Genomic DNA, 20774 nt, shown 5'->3' on the forward strand with positions numbered 1-20774 from the left:
AGGCTCATGGGATGCCTCTCGTTGGTTGGTGGCCTGCCTCAGGGCACCGAGAGCTGCTCCCGAACCCGATTCTTAACAGCAGTGAGCCGTGCTCTCACGGATCCTACAAAGTTCAGGAAAATGTTCTAGGAAGCTGTTTGCCTTCTGGGGTTGGAGGATGCAAATGGGACCCACAGAAGCTTTCTGTGGCTTAGGCAGACCCCTGTGACCTTCTGCAGGGACCTCTACAGAATCCTCCCCTCACATGCACAGACACAAACTCAGTTCACAAGGCTTTATTAGGCCTTTTTATCTCTAGAACATTTTGTGCTACCTCGACCTCCTTCAAAATCTTCCAAGGCTTCCAACCATGCTTAGAATAAACATCAAGAGCCCAACGTCACTGTCATATTCAGCCCGGCTTCCCCTCACTTCTCTGCCGCCCTGCAAGCCTATGGTTCCTAGAACAGCCAAGAGTGTTTCTACCCCAGGGCCTTTGCATTGTCGTTCCCTGCTGGGAAGTTTCTCTAAATGATGCCATGGTTCACTTATTCACAGCTCGGCTCAAATGTCACCTCCCTCACCCCCTGGTGAAAAGAACTCTCTCTCCTTCTACTCTGCTGCCTTTTTCCTTAAAGCACACACCTCTACTTAGCCCTACATCATACATTTGTTTGTTCTTTGACTTATTCTCTGTCTCTCCACAGGCACTGAAAGGGATGGGGCTTCATCTTTTACTGCCCACCATTTTCCCTCATGCCTAAAATAGTGTCTGGCTGGAAGTGTGGGAATAATAAGTATTTATTGACTGGCCAGATAAACACAGCTTCCCAGAGGACAACACAGTCAATCTATCCACAAGCATATAACAAATGCTTCTGCAGAATTTCTTGACTTATCTAAAGGAATGCACATATTCCTTCATCTACACCATCACTCTGATAAAAATTAGCATTGAATGACAGCCCCAACTGTGGAGGACTTAGCAGGTACCGGGCACTAGGAATGCTGTTAGCAGGGAATTTGTTTCTCCCAAACACCTTACTAGGGAGGTATGCTGTCTCTGGGAGAGAAGGGGCCACTGAAACCCAGCGATCTTAATGACCTGCTATTTGAGAAGCGAGACTCTGGACTGTCCAGGTGGGCAGCAGAGGGAGCCGGGGATGAGCCGGCAGGCAGCCTGCTTCGGCAACGAGGCTCTCCAGGAACCAGTGAATCTCGGATTGGCAGAAAGACGCCTAGCATTTTGGCTTTTCTCCAACGTCTGCACAGAAAAAATAAGACTATAATTACTTGCTTCCTCCTCTCTCTGCTAGGAGAGCCCCCAGAGGAGGGATGACTGGCTTTCCAGGGAACCCCCCAGGCTCTGGTGGTAACAGTGATTACCAGCACAGGCTGCACAATAGAACCATCTGAGGAATTAAAAAAATACAGATACTCAGGCCCCGCCCCCTGACACGCTGTTTGCTCCCCCGGAGTAAGTCAGGGCATTGTCTTTTTTAAAAAGAGCAACAATTGTTTCCAATGTGGGGGAGGGACCCACCAGAACCCCAGAAGACCTGGGAAGGAGGGGGGGGGGGACTGTGGGGAAGAGATTGAGGCCTTCATGTCTAAAGTCGGGATCAGAATGACTGATTCGTCCTTTTGCCTCAGGCTCCAATATGACTCAACACTGTCAAGGATCCTGTCTTTATTTAAACATTTTGATATTTTGCTCATTGCTGACTTTTTACATTTGGATTCCCCAAAACATTTTGCATTAAAATATTATTTATGCTGGCTACTGAGGGTTTTTGTTTTGGCCACCTTAAATTTTGTGGCCTCACCCAGGGGAAGGGAGTGGCCATTGATTGAGAGCCCGCTGCTTCCGGGCCCTTGGCAAGGGGGGGCTTTGTACATTTCATCTCAGCGATTGTTCATTCATTCATTCATTCATTTAGAAATACTTTGGGAGCATTGATTATATACCAGGAGGTTTTTTATGCACAGTGGTGAACGTGATACCAAAGATCAGGTTAAGGACTCGACTGCATTTTATTTTATTTTATTTTATTTTATTTTTATTTTTATTTTTTTAAACAAATTTTTAAAGATTTTATTTTATGTTATTTTTTTAATGCTTATTTATTACTGAGAGAGAGAGACACACACACACACACAGAGTGTGAGTGGGGGAGGGGCACAGAGAGAGGGAGACACAGAATCTGAAGCAGGCTCCAGGCTCTGAGCTGCCAGCACAGAGCCCGACGCGGGGCTTGAATTCCCAAACCGCGAGATCATGACCTGAGCCGAAGTCGGATGCTTAACCGACTGAGCCACCCACGTGCTCCAAGAATTGAGCACATTTTAACGCAAAATTCGGCAATAATAATAATAATTTTAAAAAGCAACCGCAAGCACCACTTACGAAGAACGAATTATCTGCCTGGCCCACTCTGAATACTTTAATACCATTCTCCCTAATCCTCTCAAGGGAGACAGCATTCCACAGATTCTCAGAGACATTTGTTGAGTGACCACAAGGGAAGCAGCAGAACAGGATGTAACGTAGGGGTCTCTCTTCCCCTAAAGCTGCACTCTTTCTGGTCCAGTATACCGACTCTCAAGATGGAAGTGTGTCCTTTATTTTGGTATAGCACATGCCCAGGGCTTTTGCATTATCTGTAATCTTCATAACAGCCCTACATAAAAAGTGCTGTTAGCTCCATTTTACAGATGAGCAAACTGAGGCTCAGAGAAATTAGGCTAAGTTGCCCAATTCACACAAGCAATAAATGCCAGAGCCAGGGTTATTGGCGACCTCACCCAGGGTTGGGCCACACAGCAGGCTGCCTTGGGCAGATCCCTTTGCTGTCACTCTACAATTTTTTAACAGATTATTGTCATCCCCCAACTTCTGTTATCCATCCATGTCTCTTCTGTCTACTAGGATGTCATGAAGCACATCCCCTTCACTTCTTTCTCACGTTTCCTTCTCACGTCTTTTGCCTGGGTTCTAGAGTCAACGCTAGGCTAGTGATGGGGAAATTATTTTGTTCGGGAAAAATCAAAAAGAGCAGCTGAGGCCTCTGAGAGAATATGGTGGAAACAGGAAGAAGCTTTCTGTCAGCAGCCCGGGGGTTGGAGGGGCCACAGCAGATCCTTTTTTTTTTTTTTTTCAGGGCAGCTGGTGTGCTGAGTCTCTGGAAGTTTCTATGGAGACACGTCTGCTGCTTTCTCTGTCTCGCTCACCTGCAGCAAAGCTCCGGGCAGTGGCTCTCACCAGATCCACCTTCGAGGTCCGGTGAAGACCACTGTCCTGAGCGAACCCACGGCTCTATTGGAACAGGTCCCCCGATGAAGTGGCCCTTGTTTGAAGAGGGAGTAAAACGGAGGCAAGCCCCACATTTGCCAGTGAAATTCCCCAGAGTGGTTTTGTAAAAGGTTATCCTAAAGTGAATTTTCTTTTCCACAAGAATGATGCTCTTGTTCAGGCCGTGATTCTGTCTCAGAGAAGCCATGGGTACCACCCAGTTGAGCTGGAGTGTCCTCACCAGGTGTCTGTTCTTCTGCTGGCGGAGCTCAGGTTTGGTCCAGACATACCTGGGCATCTGGGAAGTGAGCTGGACCCTGGTCTGGGGGACACATGACCCAGTCCTGGCCAATGTGATATAAGGCGAATTGGCTGGGGTGCTTGTGGAGAAAGATATATGCCCTCCTATCAACATCCAGGGCAGGAAAGGCAGGAATGAAGCTACTTTGTGCTCTTGTGGCTACACAGGACTGGAAAACCAGAGAAGCACTCAGGAGAAGAGGGATGTGATGTTCTGGGGGTTGCTAACAAGTGGCCAGTCAAGCCTTGGACCTTTTGTTCCTGCATTAATCAAGTGTCTGTATTGCTAAAACCACCTTTGGCTCAGTTTTGTCTTCCTTGAAGCCAAGCACACAAGTAACAGAGAGGCCAACACCAAGCTGAAAAAGCATGGTTAGAGCTCTAGTTAGTGATGTCAAGGACGCCACAGCCTGAAGGGTCTCTGGTTTATCTAGCCTGACACCCTCAGTTAACGCGTGAGGAACCCTGAGGTCGAGCAGATGGAGTGCCTTGCACAGAAGAGCCAGCAGGAAGAACCACCCTTTGCATGTGTGGGGTGCGGAGGCTGTGCACCTCCATTCCAGCCACCCATTCTGTCCATTTTGGGCTCCAGCCAAGCCCCCGCCCACCACAGAGGACAGGAAAGCCTCTGGGGACGTGCCTGTCTGAACTGACCCTTCCTTCCGGCTCCCTCGGTGCCCTTTATACCATGCGGGGCCCTCCAGTCTTAGAGGAGAGTGGTGTAGCAAATTAATTCTCTCTAGGGTGGTGGGGACTTACTGAGGTACCACTTACACTTTGGAAGATTCAAGTGCACAGCTCAGAATAAAAGGAGTAACTTCCCTGCGCTGGAATTTCAGGACCTTTGTTTAGAATCCCTTCCTAATCCCCCTAAAACCACACCACATCAGGCCCCGGGTATTCTGCCCACCACCGGTCAAGGGGCAGCTTCTCAAGCCAGTCCATTTTCTTCCTGAAGTTGGAGAAGACGGGAACCATCTCGTGCTTTCAGAGCACAGACTTGGCAGCTGTTGAAACACTTTGAGGAAACCAGGAGACTCAGCACCCTGGGCTCTCTTCCCACTTTGGTTACTCAAAGCAGAAACGAGACTTCCATGTGCCGGGTGTGGGGCCAGCTTGCTTGTTCAACCTTTCCATTTATTTGCATGGTAATAGCTTGGAATTGGAATCTAAAGGGTTAATTTTTATTTTTTTTTAATTAATTTATTTTTTTTTACTACCGGGTGAACAAGGCTCAGAATGAGAATAAACTTTCTGGAAGCCACACGCACCTGCTGAAGCCTCATAGCACGAGAGGGAATCCCAGTCTGACTGGGGCCAAAGCTCATAGGCTCTTTCCCTACAAGTACAACTTCCTGTTCCAGAACACATGACGGCGGCTGAGTTCTCACGACTGGGTCCAGGCCACAACTGCTTACAGGAGGTTATGTAATCTGAGGGTAAAAGGACACTGGAATGACAGACCCAGGGTGGTCTGTCTATATTTATGAGGTACAAAATCATAACTCCACACACGACCAGAAGCTTCAACAAGCTCCGGAAAGATGAGAGCTAATGCATGAGAGGAAAATAAATACCTAATTTTCATCTTAAAATAGAGTGCTTCTTGGATGGGGTGCTCATTTCCTAGGGCTGCCCGAACAAGTTCCCACAAACTGGGTGTCTCAAAACAACAGAAATGTAGTCTCTCACGGTTCCGGGGGCTGGAAGTCTGAAATCAAGCTGTCGCGAGCATTGGCGCCTTCTGGAGTCCTGAGGAAAAATCTGTTTCTGTGCCTCTTTCCCAGCCTCTGGTGCTCGTTGGTAATCCTCGGCGTTCCTTGGCGTGTATACACCTCATTCCGATTGCTGCCTCCACCATCATGTGGCATTCTCGCTCTGTGCCTGTGTGCCTCTGTGTCCAAATTTTCTCTCTGCTTATAAGGACATCAGTCAGAGGATCAACGCCACCCTAATCCAGAGATACCTCATCTGACCTTGATTATATCCGCAAAGACCTTATTTCCAAGTAAGATCATGTTCACAGGCACTGGGGTTAGGACTTCAACCCATATTTTTGGAGGACACATTTCAACCCGCAACTGTTGGTAGAGTCTTTATCTTTTTCAAGAAATGCTGGACTATTTAGAGATGAAAGACTGTGATGAGACACAGGGGGTCTGCTTCTAAATATTTGGAAGTGGGGCAACCGGGTGGGGGTCTAGATTGTAACAAACCTGGCCAGGAGTTGGTAATTGTTGAAGGTGAGTGATGTCGTTATACGTGGGGTTTGTTATACGTGTTGTGGTTATCCATAAATCCACAAGATTTAGAGGCTTAGGACAACAACACTTACTATTCTCTTTCAAGGTGCTCAGGGTTGAATGCGCTCAGCTAAGATGGGGCTTGCTTTGGGTCTCTCATACAATTACAGTTATCAGATGGCGGCCGTGATGGAAACAGCTCAAGGTTCACTAATGTACCTGCCTGGTACATGGGCTGGGAAGACTCCAACATCTGGAGCTCCTTGGGTTCTTCTGTCTACTCTGTCTTTCTGTCTCTCTCTCTCTCTCTCTCTCTCTCTCTCTGTTTCTCTGTGTGTATGATTCTCCTATGACAGTGAAGCAATAGCAAACTATGCCACCCCAAAATATGCCACTCTGGCATGAGAATTTATTTTGAGCTGAAAGCAATGAAGAAAAAGCAGATACAAAAAAAAAAAAAAGCTCTCTGCCCTCCTCCTATTTCCCTAAAGGCAGGACAGAAATTTGTAACGGCGTTTCCCTCTCTGCTCTCTCACAGGAAGGACAGAAGGTAATCACCAGAGGCAGCTCTAGACCCTTATTGGTTCAAAGATGGCACGAGAGAAATCTACATAAACTTTTTTTTAAACATTTATTTATTATTGAGAGACAGAGAGACACAGAGCGTGAGCAGGGTAGGGGTAGAGAGAGGGGGAGACATAGAATCTGAAGTAGGCTCCAGGCTCCGAGCTGTCAGCACAGAGCACGATGCGGGGCTTGAACTCACAAACTGCAAGATCATGACCTGAGCCGAAGTCACTGGCCCAACCAACTGAGCCACCCAGGGGCCCCTACATAAACTTTGCTAAAAGTAGCCCTTATTTACCATTCGTGTCCTCATATATCTGCTTTTCCACAATTTGCTGCCCTCAGAAGTTCAAAATCCTTTTCCTTTGTCTTGTCAGTTTTCTATAATATTATAGGTCTTTACTAGGATGCTATATAAGTCCAAGTTCAACGACCCTTTGAGCAACTCATCACAGAGTTGTTCCGTGTGTGTGTGTGTATGTGTGTGTGTGCTGTACATGTTAATAAACTTCTGTTTGCTCTTGTTAATCTGCCTAATTTACAGGGCGCCAACCAATGAACCTTAGATGGGTAGAGGGAAAACTAATTTTTCCTCTCCTCTACAACAGCTCTTAAGATTCCTTTTACAGTAGCCAGGGCTCCCAAGGTGCATGCCCCAAGAGAGACCCCCACGCTGACTGTGTACTGCCTTCTCTAGTCTAGCTTGAGTCACACAGCATTATTTCCGTCACACTCTTCAGTAGGGGCAATCACAAATGTCCAGCCGGGTACACAGGAGAGGGACACAGATAGTGAGAGGAATGTCAAATGACTTGCGGACCTGTTTTTAAACAACCACAATGCTATTGTCTCTACTTTTGTGTATGTTCAAAATGTTTCCCTCATAACACACACACACACGCGCGCGCACACACACACACCCTCCCAAACAGAGGGTTTGCTACTGGGGAAGTCCCTTTGCTTCCTTAAATTAGTTTCAAATTAAAGTAATATAAAAGTTTTACCTGCATTTTGGAGGCAAGGAAAAAGAAATAGACTAGAAAAGAATGTTCTTCCACTGCCGCATATCATGCAGAAAAGTAAACATTAACATTAGGATCTGAGGAAACCGAAACCCTGTTTTCTTACATCTTACAGTCTGTAATTTTGGTTCTCTTTGCCTATCATCTTCCTGCCCTGGGGTCTGGTAATGTTTGCCAACATACTTAAACCGCCACAGAAGAAAGAATGAACATCTTGCTCCTTCTTAGCCAGGTGGAGGGAGGCAGCCTGGGGAAGCAGAAAGTGAGGTGTGCAAGAAATGAATGGGAAGACTCGTCCATGAAGGGGCTCTGCCATCCAGGGAACCCTTCAGTGCTTCCCTGGGGGGCAGAGAGGGTTTGTGGACAGAGAATGGGTGGTGGTTATTGGTGGAGCTCACCAGGTATTTTCTGTGGGTCTCCAGTGCACTGTAAGACTGCCTTCTCTGCTCCCTTGAGGTTGGGAATGGCAAGCAACTTGTGTTGGCCAGCGGACTGTGAGTTGTACCCTTCTGGGCTGATTTGAAGGGCAATGTGGGTTGATATACTCCTTCTTCCCCCTTGGCCCTTGGCAGTAGAGCCTCCCACAGTCTGGGTCTCTCATTCATCCCTGGATGAACGTGATAAAAGGAAGACCCCTGGCCAGTCCATGGCCAACATGGGGGATGAACAGCAGTAACGCTTTGTTGCTCCACGGGGTTGTTAGCCACAGCATAACCTTGCCCCACCTTACTGCTACAACAGGCGTGGACTCAGGGCCAAACCTCTACCACCAACTGGGGGTTTGAGCAAGTTAGTTGCCCTGGCTGAGTAAGATGTACATATCACGCTTCCAATAAGCTATAGAAAATATTTATGAGGCTTCAATGAAAGACATATGGGGAAGCACATAGTAGGTGCCCAGTGAAAACATTCTCTGACGTGCTGGTTCCCTCCAAGGCCTTGGTTTCTTCATCATTAAAATGAGGTCATGAGCTTGGACTGGATGGTCTCCAAGGGCTGCTCCTGCTCCCATTCTATGATAGACTGAAAGACTTTTATACAGTCACATTGTAGAGTCTGACACTGGATTTGTCATGACAATGATGGATTATTTGGAGGAGGGCACCAAGTGCCCAGCCGTGCCTTTTTCCTTCTTGGAAGAGAGATAGGATTGTTTCTCTGTCCTGAGAATCATTTATTATGTTCATAAAACAGTCGGCAGTCCCTCACAAATAAATACGTACTCAGAATCGTTGGATGTCCCCATGAAGCTTCATGGAAATGCACCCAGAAGGTGACTGGCAGACCTTGGAGGAAATCGCATACGTTCATTTTTTTTTTTTTTTCCGGCTTCTGATTAGCCATTCCAGACATTGGCTGTTTATTTTTCACTTGCTTTATGTGATTAGATCTGCTTGGCTGACTGCATTTTAAAGCTTCATTCTCACTAAAACCGGTCTGCCATTTAATAAGCCTAAGGGGAGAGGATGGCTGCTGTAAATCGTAAGAAGCCAAGTTAAACTTGACCCTTCCTTCAACCCCTTTGTAGCGTTTTCTTCTCCATCAAGCGCTCTTCCATGGCAACACAAATATTTGCAGACTCCTCCCCCAACAGATCTTACTCCCGCGCACGATTCCTTTAAACAACAATTACTGAGCACCTACTTTGCGCTGGGCTCTGTTATTAGGTGTTAGGGTGCAGCATGGGGTCTACCCTCACAGAGGATGATGGGAAACAGACTTTTAATGGAACAGTCAGCTAACTAATGAAAAGTGACAAGGATGGTAAGACCTGAGAAAGTGATATCTATGGTGCAGAGACCACAGCTGCACGGGCGTGCGGTGGGGTCAGGGGAGGGCTCCCTCTCCCCACGTGCATGTTCTCCAAGCGTGTGCTTACACTTTCCCGCTTCTCCCCTGGGGATCTTACACATTCCCACCTCGTTGCAAGGATTCCCAAATCTTTACCCCTAACTCCTATCGGAGCTTCCGGCTTGCATTTTCTTTTGTAAGTTGTTATTTATTTATTTAGAAAGAGATAGAGAGAGAGAGACCAAGGAGGGCGGCAGAGAGAGAGGGAGACAGAATCCCAAGCAGAGCCTGATGTGGAGCTCGAACTCACCAACCGTGAGATCCTGACCAGAGCCGAAATCAAGAGTTGGACACTTTAACAGACTTGAGCCACCGAGGCGACCCCCAGCTTGCATTTTCCAATCCCTTGTAATAATAAAATCAAACAGATATCAAGCATTTCCTATGTGCATGTTTTACATATATTTATGCAATTCTTATAAGTCCTCTTGTTCGTTTTACTTATTTTATTTTTAAAATTTTTTTTGAATGTTTATTTTTGAGAGAGACAGAGCATAAGCGGGGGAGGGGCAGAGAGACAGGGAGACCCAGAATCCGAAGCAGGCTCCAGGCTCCGAGCTGTCAGCACAGAGCCTGACATGGGGCTCGAACTCACGAACTGTGAGATCATGACCTGAGCCGAAGTCGGACACTCAACTGACTGAGCCACCCAGGCGCCCCATTTTTGAGGACACTAAAGTGCAAGTTTTTACACTACTTGATCTTTGTCACAAGACTTAGGAGTAGCAGAATCCAAATTTGAACTCTGAGCTCTGATACCAAGTCTGGGCCCTGGACTACCCTCCATTCCATGGCCACCTGGATGGCCCTGGGCATCTCATATTAAAATATTAAAATGCCTAAAAGCAAGCTCTTCTTTCTCCTCTCATCCACTCACCCTATCAGAGATCTGTCCCTCTTTCTGTCTTCTCTGTACAATGGTATCTTTACTCTCTCCGCCACTTTGACTTGTCACCTTGATTCATCTTTGGCTCTCTCCCTGCCTCCTCCATCCCGTGTAATCACTTTCTGAGTTCTGTGACTATCCCCTTGCAAAGTCTTCTAGATCATTGTAACAGCTCCCATGCGACCCACTCTCAGCCTCGTTTCTCTCTGACTGATCCTGCAAATGACATGCAATGTTTGCCCTCCCAAATGGCTGGGTCTGTTGGGTTCCTCCCTCGCTCAAGGGCCTATGGCTTCCTAATGAAAATCACGAATCCTAAGTCTCATTTTCCCCTGAGACCTCTCTTCTGGGTAGCAGGTATGTCCCCTGGCATTCATCCACGGGCACCCAAAACTCAATATGCCTCAAACCGAACCACACCTTCCACGGCAAAGATTCCTTTCACCCTATCCATTGCCCCATTCTTTTTGTCTGCGGAGTGTTAGCTGGGCACGAGACAACATTTCCCATTTTCCCTGCAGTGAGGTACAGCCATGGGACTCAGGTCTGGCCAAAAAGATGTGAGCAAAAGGGATCTGGGAACCCTGGGGTCATGGCCTTCAGGAAAGAGGTATGCTGTCTCCTATTTCACTGGAGCCAGGTGGACTTTGGTGGTGAGCCATCGTGGATCACGTAGATGACCGAACAAAGGAGAAGGAGCCTGTGTCCCAACACAATGGAGCTAAACTGCTAATGCTTCCACATCTATGTGGAAAATAAATAAGCTTCCCTTCTAAGTCATTTCATCTGTGTCTTGTAGGGGTGGGAAATATTTTTTTTTTTTTCCCAACCCTTCTAAGCTCTTGACTGGGACTCCTAAAACGAAAGACAGGTTGACAAGAGGTGAGCATACAAATTTATTTAACCTAAGTTTTACATGACACAGAGCTTTCATGAGGAAAAGAAGACCCAAAGAAATGGTTAACTCTGAGTGTTTTTATGCTGGGTTTGACGAAGAGTGGAAGGTCGGGGAAAAAAATATGATCGGATGAAGGGTATGAGCCAAGTGTGCTAAACTGGGGGACACTTAGCAAGGCCCGTTCATTCCGATTCCTGGGGCTGTCCAAGATAAGATGCTCTTTTTCTCTGAGCATAGGGAGGGCACTTCTCACACGAGGGTTTTATGACCCGTTTCAGGGAAAGGTCAGACAGCCCTTGTACACGTCATTTCTCAACTTAATTTATGCTTGAAATATGCAGTATGTCAAGGAGCCATATTTTGGGGGTCGCTGTGTATGTGTGTGTTTCATGTGGGTAGGCACCCAGGCCATGACTCACCTCCGCTCAAATCCCCTCAATGACCAAACCCATTATGCAGGACAAATCACCTGTTCTCGACAAATGAGCGCCGGAGTGGGGGGGTGGGGGGGTGGGGGGTGGCAAGACGAGAGAGGAGCAACTCTTACTGATTTAACGAGACTCAAGGGCAACTAAGTGCCATGGGTAGATTCTGTTTGGACCCAACACACCGCTGTTAAAAGATGTCTCTGAGGCAGTTGGGGAAATTTGAAACCTGGCTGAATATTCGATGATATTTGGAGTTCGTGTTAATTTTTCAATTGTAATAATGGTATGATGGCATGTTCAAAAAGAGTCTTTTCTCTTAGAGATACATACTGAATACTGACTCAAACGATATATCTGGGGTTTGGTTCAAAATAATCCGGGGGGTGGGGGAGGGGGCACTGGAAAAATATCAACGAGGCAAGACTGGCTATATATTGATACAGTTCAATGTCAGCAACGGGTATGAGGACGGTTCGTTATACTATTCTATTTTTCATGTGTTTTAACATTTCCATAGTACATTTTTGAAATTAAAAAAGCAAGTGTGCAATGAAATCTACTGCCTTCACGGTCAAGTACTGAGGGTGCCCTGCAAGCGTTGCAGGCTGCCAGTCCTCATCCCTAACCTCTGCCGTCTGGACGCCCGTCACTCCCCCTACCCATCTGGGCCTCCAGCCTTGCAGAGCCCACTGCTTCTCCCAGGACTTTGCAAACATTCTCGTACCTACTAGAAACATTCTTTCCTGTCTGCTCTTCCCTGCTCCCTCAATGGCTCTGTTGGGCCCTGTGTGCCTTTCCACGACCCACCCCACCCCACCCCCATCACCTTCACATTGTTTAGGGCCCCATCCTCTCCTTCCAGAGTGGCCTAACAACACCTCAAAGGCAACCCCCTCCACACAGTTCTGAGTCCCTTTGCTTTCTGCTGTCTCTCCTTCTACAGCTGCAGTTCCTTGGAGGTGGCAATTATGACCTCTGAAGAGTGTCCCCAGAGGGCTAACAGTGTCTCAGAGTATGCTGGGTGTTCAGGGCAGGAACAGAATGAGTTCAGGGGCAAAAGGCTAAGCCAAGTGAGCCGTCACTTCAACCACGGGTAAGCGCCCGTGAAGAAATGCAGGGCAACAAGCCCTGAAGAAATGCAGGGCAACAAGCTAGAGGAGGGCTTCCCGGTTGTAAGTGAACCACCTCTGGTCATCCCAAAGTAGGGGGAAGAGTTCCAACCTGGCATTAAAAAAGAAGACAACAGGCCCCAAATGGAGTCATTCATGCTAAGCTCCATGTCACCAAACCAGGATTTACCTTCGTTATGGTCTCAGCCTCTTCCAGAAGTGTGATCTGAAACCGGTCAATCGGGAATCATCTGGTCACCACTGGTGAGGTTATCTGCCTGATAGACCACAGTTGTCCCCTACAGGAAAATGACTTGGCACAGCCAATCTGTTTTTTTGCTAGCATAACTTCCTTGTTCCTGCCCCCTTCTGCCTGTAAACGTCCTTCAAACTGTAGAGGCCCTCAGATCTTCTTTCTGTCTGCTGGGTGGAATGCTGCCCTCTTCATGAATTGTTCCAGAAAGCCAATAAGATATTTTAATTTTCACTTAGTTGAATTGGGGGTTTTAACAGTGGGGACGGCATCGTTTTAAAAAAGACACTAACCTGGGTTGCCAAACTTCTTCCAAAGTGAGGAGAGCAGACCGGGAAAACGTCTCTGCTACGAATTTGCTTTTTCCAACATGGAGACTAGATGCTTCCCCTCCTCCTGGAAGCCCCAGGTGGCTCTGGGCCACCTAACAGGCAGGTGGACTGTCTGGCCTCTTTAATGAGAGCCCTCCGGACAGGGGTTAGCACCTCTAGTCTGTTCCGTCAGCAGAAGAAAACTACTCAGCAGCAAGGATGGGAGGCTAGCACCCTCTGGGAGTCTGAACTATAAATATCTATGGAGACAGATTGCTCTGTGGGGAATAAAAATGGAGAAATTTGTGATTAACAAATATGGAAGCGCCTCATATCTCTTCGGTGAACAGGATTCCAATTATCCTCACTTGCCTCTGGGCTCCACGGGCCAGTCTGTTTGTAATTTCCCATAAATCCTTTAAGTCTGCAAAGTTCCTCCCACAGATGTTGCCACGAGCCGCTGCCCTTTCATGGGGGGTGGAAACAGCACCCAGAAGAAGCCACTCCATTCACTTCCTGACCAACTGAAAGGCAAGAGAAAAACTAAGTGACCAAACGTGCCAGGCCTTGTCTCACTCTCTTCTCAGATTGGGAACTTGAGAAAGAGGAGATTATATCGAATCAGATGAGGCAAAAACGTTATTTCCTGGAAGCAGGTCAGTGGCCAGTTGTGACTGGCGAGGGCTCTCTTGGTGGCGCCCTGGGCGCCGGGACGCAGCCCTCAAAGAAACCCACGGAAACTCCTTGGAGCTCAGAGTAACACGGGGAATACAGGCACTGACCAATGTGGCTACAACAGCTCTCCCAGACCGACCCCGGGATCTGGGGACGATCTGTGAAACCGACACATGAACACGCGCCTGACCGTTGGACCCCAAGCACACTCTGTTCCACCTAATTGACTTAGGAGCCTGTTTTGCAGAAACTTGACCGATGGTCACAAGACCAAGGAAGACAGGAACCAACCGGGAAGAAGTCTGGCAGCTGCGAAGAATGGACCGAGAGGGAACAAAAGTAACCTCTGCGACCACACAGGTGAGACCTCCCCACCACGGTCACGCCAGCGCCTCCACCCTTGGCACATAGGAAATAAAAGCCTGGGTCGCCGGGCGGCGCCTGCGCAGAAACGGTGAGGGCCTCCCCTGTACCTCCCCACTTCCCAACTTCCAATCACCTCCATCCACCTTCCAGCTCCCCGCCCCCCTCGTAAAATCCCATAAATACTCTGCTTCCCCTTAGCCTCCGGGAGGCAGTGCCGGTGTCAGCGTTCCGCTTCCAGTGCATCGAAAAACGGCCCCTCGCGCTGTGACATTTGGAAATAAGTCATGGAAGAAAAGGCGAACTACAAATCGGGCCGAGCTTCCAAGGACAAACAAGCCCGGTTTTCAGTCCTGCCCTGCCACCAGCTCCTTTCTCAAGGTGCACGTGAGTGTTTGACGAAAAAAGACGTGGAGAAAGCAGATGATGTCGTACAAAAAGCAGAAGTGGTTTTTCTGTCCACAGGGTCTTGGCCATGTGGTCTACCACTAGTCTGTTGTTTAAATTAGTAACCTCCTAACAAGTAACTCCACCCTTGAAACTGCTCTGTCCACAGCAAATGTCTCATACAGTAGGAGGGGGACGGAAGGGGTTATTTACTGAGAACGTGCTACGTGTTTTACACATGCTGTTTCATTTAATCTTCTAGCAGCTCTGTAAGGCACTTTCCGTTTTTTCCCTCTTCTACAGATGAGCAAATAGAGGCTAAAACTGGTTACATAATGGTCTGAGTTCAAAGCCCTGCTCTTTCTAGAATGTCATGACTTTTCAAACGTGCTCCAGCAGGACAAGAAAGGCCTAAGCTTGACTGGGATGTTTCGCTGAAAAAAAAAAAAAACAACAAAAAACAAAAAAAAAACCCCAATAATAATAATTTATAATGATAGCCTTTTTCCAATTTGCATAAAAAGCTAATTGAGAGAATTTTCTTAATTCCGTGTTTTTCTCCTACTAATTTCCCAAGCTTGGGTGCCTGCTTATACCCCCTTATCTGAGAATGGCATCAGCAATCCTAAAAGGAATAAAAAATTAGAAAAGGATAATTAACAACTATTCATGCTTCATTCGGTGGGTTTTCTTTTAATTTGGAATGAATTCTCCCAATTTTGATTTTTATATTGAATTTGTGTTCCAAGGGCCTTGGGGGCACACGGGAGAGTTACATGCACAAAGTTCATTAAAAAGGTGTTTGGATTGAATGTCCCGAGGAGGGCTGTCCATCTGAGGGAGAACATCAGGATGAACCCAGCTCCAAATTAGCAAGGACACACCAGGGGCGATGAAATTAATTTCCTAGTCAAAAATAGCTGGTCATGTTCCTTCCTCACCTTCAGCAAGTAGCTTATCTACACCGGTTTCTATTAGGAACAGAAAGAGTCTTCGGTCACTCAATAAATCACCGATTTCCCACAGAAGACATGTCTCTTTCATTAACGAAGGAGGGAAATTAGGCCATTGCCTTACAGCTATATAACAGTATTGTTATGCTGCAAACAATTATATAAAAGCCAGGTCCCACTGAGAAGCAACCTCCCAGGACAATAAGAAAGGAAAGAAATAAAGAGCTTTTGAAAACAGTCAGGTCTGAGGCTCTGTAGTCCTGCTGAGAAGCCAATTTCTTCCTTCCTACAGCCATTTATTCAGTTACCTCGATATTTACTTATCCAACATTCTTTCAGCCCCTCACTGTGCTGTGTAGTACTTTACTTGGTTCCAGGATGAATAGAAACATCCTACCATCAGGAATTCTGTAGTCTGGTGGGATACAAGAGTGGTAAAGAGAATTTACACAACACTGTGCCCCCCAGGCTCTGCTAAGTGGGTAAAGAGTGCTGGGGGGGAGGGGCACAAAAGAGTGTCATCTCATTGAGAAAAGAGGTCGTATTTCCACATAGTAGTGATGCTCCCCCAAATCTCAAGATTTCACACAAGCAACAAAAGAAAAACAGATATATTGGACTTCATCAAAATTTAAAACTTTTGTGCATCAAAGGACCCTATCAACAGAGTGAAAAGGCCACCGATGGAAAACGTTTGTAAAACATATATCAAACGAGGAATTAATATCTTGAATATGTAAAGCACTCCCACAACTCAACCATAAAAACAAGCAACCTGATTCAAAAATAGGCCATGGACTTGAATAGACATTTCTCTAAAGAAGGTACACAAATGGACAACAAACCTATGAAAATGTGCTCAACGTCACTAACCATTAGCAACATGAAAATAAAAACCACAATGAGATGCCACTTCACACCCATTAGGATGGCTATGATCAAGAAAGAAAGAAAAAGAAAAGAAAGAAGAAAGGAAAGAAGGGAGGGAAGGAAGGGAAGGAAGGTAGGAAGGAAGGAAGGGAAAGGAGGAAAGAGAAAGAAAGAACGAATGAACAGAGCAAGTTTTGGGAAGGATGTGGAGAGAATGGAAGCTTGTGCATGGCTGATGGGACATGAAAAGGTACAGCCACTGTGGAAAGCCGTACGGTGGTTCTGCAAAGAGTTAAACCTAGAATTATCATATGATTTGGCAATTCCACTTGTAGGTAGAGATCCCCAAAATTTGAGAGCAGAAACCCACATTCATGGCAGCATTATTCACAGTAGCCCAAAGGTGGAAGAAGCCAAGTGTCCACTGGTGCATGAGCAGACAAGCAAAATGTGGCATATCCATACAACAGAATATTACTCGGCCTGAAAAAGGAAGGGGGTTCTGACACGTGCTACAACATGGGTGAACCTTGGGCGCATTATGCTAAGCGAAATAAGTCAGACAAAAGAAAAAAATCGTCTGAATTTACCTATGAGATCCCTGAAGTAGTCTAGGTCATTGAGGCAAAAAAGTTGAATGATGGTTGGCAAAGGCTGTAGAATGGGGAATTGGTGTTTAATAGGTACAGGTTCAGGCCGAGAAGATACAGTAGTCCTAGTGATGGATGGTGATGATGGTTGCACAACAATGTGAGTGTACTCAGTGCCACTGAACTGTAGACTTCAAAACAGTTAGACTGCTAAATTTTATCTTTGGTGTTTTGTGCTAAATTTTATGTTTTGCCACAATTTATTTTTTTAATACATTAAAGAAAAATTTTTAACATTTATTTGTTTTTGACAGACAGAGACAGAGAATGAGCAGGGGAGGGGCAGAGGGAGAGGGAGACACAGAATCCGAGGCAGGATCCAGGCTCCGAGCTATCAGTACAGAGCCCGATGCAGGGCTCAAACTCATGAACCATGAGATCATGACCTGAGCTGAAGTCGGATGCTCAACCAACTTAGCCACCCAGGTGCCCCTTAAAATATTTTTTTAATATTTATTTATTTTTGAGAGAGAAAACAAGCAGGGGAGGGGCAGAGAGAGAGGGTGGGGGGACAGAGGATCTGAAGCAGGCTCTACACTGACAGCAGAGATCCCTGTGCGGGGCTCGAACTCATGAACTGTGAGATCATGACCTGAACTGAAGTCAGGTGCTTAACCTGACTGAGCCACCCAGGCACCCCTATTCTGCCACAATTTAAAAAATTAGAAAAGACTCTCCATGTCCGAGATAACACCCTTCTTAGTTATTTTCCCCTTTCTCCCATTGAAGAGCACAGCATTCTTTTCTCATTTAGATAAACAAAGGCAAACAAATTCTGTGAGAGATGTAGTGTTCATTTATCTTCATTCATTCAAGAATTATCTGAGTATTTTTTGAGCACCTTCTATGTGCCTGGTGCTTTTCTAGGCACTGGGGTTATGACAGTGAGGTGAACAAAAACTGGCAGAAATCCCTGCACTCCTGGGGACCAGTCTGAAATTGAAGGTTGTATCAGCATCCCAAGCAGAAAATACATGGCCTCAAGTTAGGGTCATGTCAGGAGAGGTTAGGAAAAGGCCTCTTTCCAATGATATGCACAGATATAGGGAAACCACATGGGGAAGGTTCAGAAGCCCAGAAATCATAGACTTCTAGTTCCCACTTACAGGCAGAATAGCAGAAGGGAGGAGAAAGTAGATACTGGAACTTAAGAGGGGAAGAAAATGGTAAGGAAGGCTGTCATGGGAGCAACAGTGAATTTGGTGGAGGGACACAGTCACCCAAGGCTACCCCACGGTCACCTGAGACTACCCCATAGTCACCAAAGACTATCCCACAGTCACCCAAGGCTACCCCACGGCCACCCAAGGCTACCCCATGGTTACCTAAGACTATCCCACAGTCACCCAAGACTACCCCACAATCACCCGAGACTACCCCATAGTCACCCAAGACTATCCCACAGTCACCCAAGGCTACCCCATGGTTACCTAAGACTATCCCGCAGTCACCTAAGACTACCCCACAGTCACCCAAGACTACCCCATTGTTACCCAAGACTATCCCACAGTCACCCAAGGCTACCGTTCGGTCACCCGAAGCTACTCCGCAGTTCGTTCAGGGCTACGTTAGTCCCAGGCTATCCACAGTTCCCCAAGGCTAACCCATTGTCAGCCCAAGGGTACCCACAGTTGCCCCAAGACTATCCTACAGGGAGTAAATACTCAACCTCACTCTCCTCTCTCCTCTCATCCCCTGCTAGTTCCTTAAGGGGCTAAACCCAAGCAGATGACACAATGCACGAGAACCCTTTTCTGTAGAGTCCAAACTCAGCAAATGGGGAGGGGGGGTCTGGACGGGCAGACAAAAGGTATTCTACGTTGTGAAGAAAACAAGGTTGGTGACCATCCTGGGCCTCAGCTCCCGAAAGCTAATGCCAGGCCAGGCAGTCTCCTGGGAAGCAGGCCATGCCGAGCCAAGGGGAATCTGGGAATTTTCCCAGCTTGAAGCCACCGCAGGAAATCAAGCTCAGCTGAGATTTGATGAAGAGACCAACACAATTTTAGTATCTGTCTGAGCAGGCAGAGTTACATAGTTTCAGGTATCCTGAACCAAACTTTGGCTGAACACAAAGCTCAAACTGCATGAAGATTGGACTTTTCAGCAAATATTCATTTTCTATCCCCATTCACTATGGGTGGAGCACTCCTCCCCAACCTCTGTGTTATTCTTCTGCTTTGCGAGGGAATGTTAGCTGATCTGAGCAAGCAGAGTCTGGAAAAAAATGCTCTGGAAATCTGCCTTGAGATGTGGCCTAAGCACCTATGGCCCTCAGCCTGGGCCCCACCCCCCGCCCCGATGAACACAGGTGGGGCAGATCCAAACCCCAAATGACCTGATTAAGAACATTGACTTTATGCTGTTCTGCTACAGAAATGAGGCTCAGAAATGAAGTGGTTTATTGGACATAACATGTCTAACTAATTAATGGAAGATCTCATTCTAGAATCCAGTAGTCTTGATGTGCCTCCCAATAGTTGGAAAACGCTTGTTTTCTCTGGTGAAATGAAAAGACTCCGGGGAGCTGTATGTTAATATCAGTTCTGCTCCATTGACAACCCAGAGTCCGCATTCTTCCTGCCAACAATTTGTCCTCCTCTTCCTACCTCATAAATATCCTTATTTTCTCCTTTCTTTCCCCTCCCTCCCTTAGCAACCACACTACGGCCTGCGGCTTAATTTAGCCTCATCTTGGGTTCAGATGCTCTCAAAATTCAGACCAGTATTGCAGGCTGTCTGTTCACATATCCATCCAGTGATCACGCCAGCTCTCCCAGTTCTGTGTCTTCTTCCCCAAACGGCTCTTCTCCAGACTTGTACATTTCTTTTACGATATTTTTTCGCTTTTTACTTTTGAAGTAATTATGTATAGGTTCGCAAGAAGTGACAAAGAGAGCCCAGAGAATTCCTTTGTACCCTTTACCCAGCCTCCCCCGGTGGTTACATCTTGTGTGGCTGGTGTCAGACCCAGGAAACTGACATTGGAACGGTGGATGTATATAGTTCCGTGTCATTTTGTCACATGTGTGGATTCATGTAGCCACTACCACAATCAAGATAAAGAGCTATTCCACCAGCACAAAGCTCTGCCCCGTGTTCCTCCTTTATAATCACACCCGCCTTCCTCCCTTCCCTCCATCCCTAACCTGGCAGCCATTAAATGATTCCCATTTCTGTAATTTGTTGAGAATAGTATTCAAACGAAATCATATATTACATGATCTTTGGAGGTTGGATTTTTTTTTTGTTTTTGCCATACGAGTCGCCTAGAATAATGCCCTTAGCAACCAGCCAATTTGTTTTTTGCATCATTAGTTCATTTCTTATTATTGCTGAGTAGTATTCCATGGTATGGACATACCTCAGTTTATTTAACTATTCACCTATTGTAAGACATTTTGTTTCCAGTTTTACACGGTTGCAAACAAAGCTGCTATGAACAATGGTGTACAGGTTTTTCTGTGGACAAGTTTTCATCACTCTGAGATAAAGGCCCACGATGAGATTGCTGGGATATATGTTAAGCATATGTTTAATTTTTTTGTGTTTTGTTTTTTTTTTTTCTTTCACGGAGCACCTGGGTGGCTCAGTTGGTTAAGTGTCTGACTTCGGCTCAGGTCATGATATCATGGTTTGTGAGTTCGAGCCCCGGATCAGGCTCTGTGCTGACCGCTCAGAGCCTAGAGCCTGCTTCGGATTCTGTCTCCCTCTGTCTCTGCCCCCCCCCCCCCCCCCCC

The 20774-nt window shown here is 46.6% G+C and overlaps 1 long non-coding RNA gene across 2 annotated transcripts; it reads right to left on the reverse strand.

Moving 5' to 3' along the window:
• Nucleotides 1–268: 268 nt before the first annotated feature.
• Nucleotides 269–13417, reverse strand: LOC125936892 (uncharacterized). Of its 2 annotated transcripts, none has more exons than XR_007462166.1 (3): nt 12766–13417; nt 9505–9599; nt 269–1243 (listed from the first exon to the last, which is right to left on the reverse strand). It is a non-coding gene; the product is annotated as an uncharacterized LOC125936892 (long non-coding RNA). The 2 variants fall into 2 exon arrangements; XR_007462165.1 differs by lacking the exon at nt 269–1243 and adding an exon at nt 7343–8856.
• Nucleotides 13418–20774: the final 7357 nt, after the last annotated feature.

Source organism: Panthera uncia (assembly GCF_023721935.1).
Source record: "Panthera uncia isolate 11264 chromosome A3 unlocalized genomic scaffold, Puncia_PCG_1.0 HiC_scaffold_11, whole genome shotgun sequence".
Taxonomy (NCBI): domain Eukaryota; kingdom Metazoa; phylum Chordata; class Mammalia; order Carnivora; family Felidae; genus Panthera; species Panthera uncia.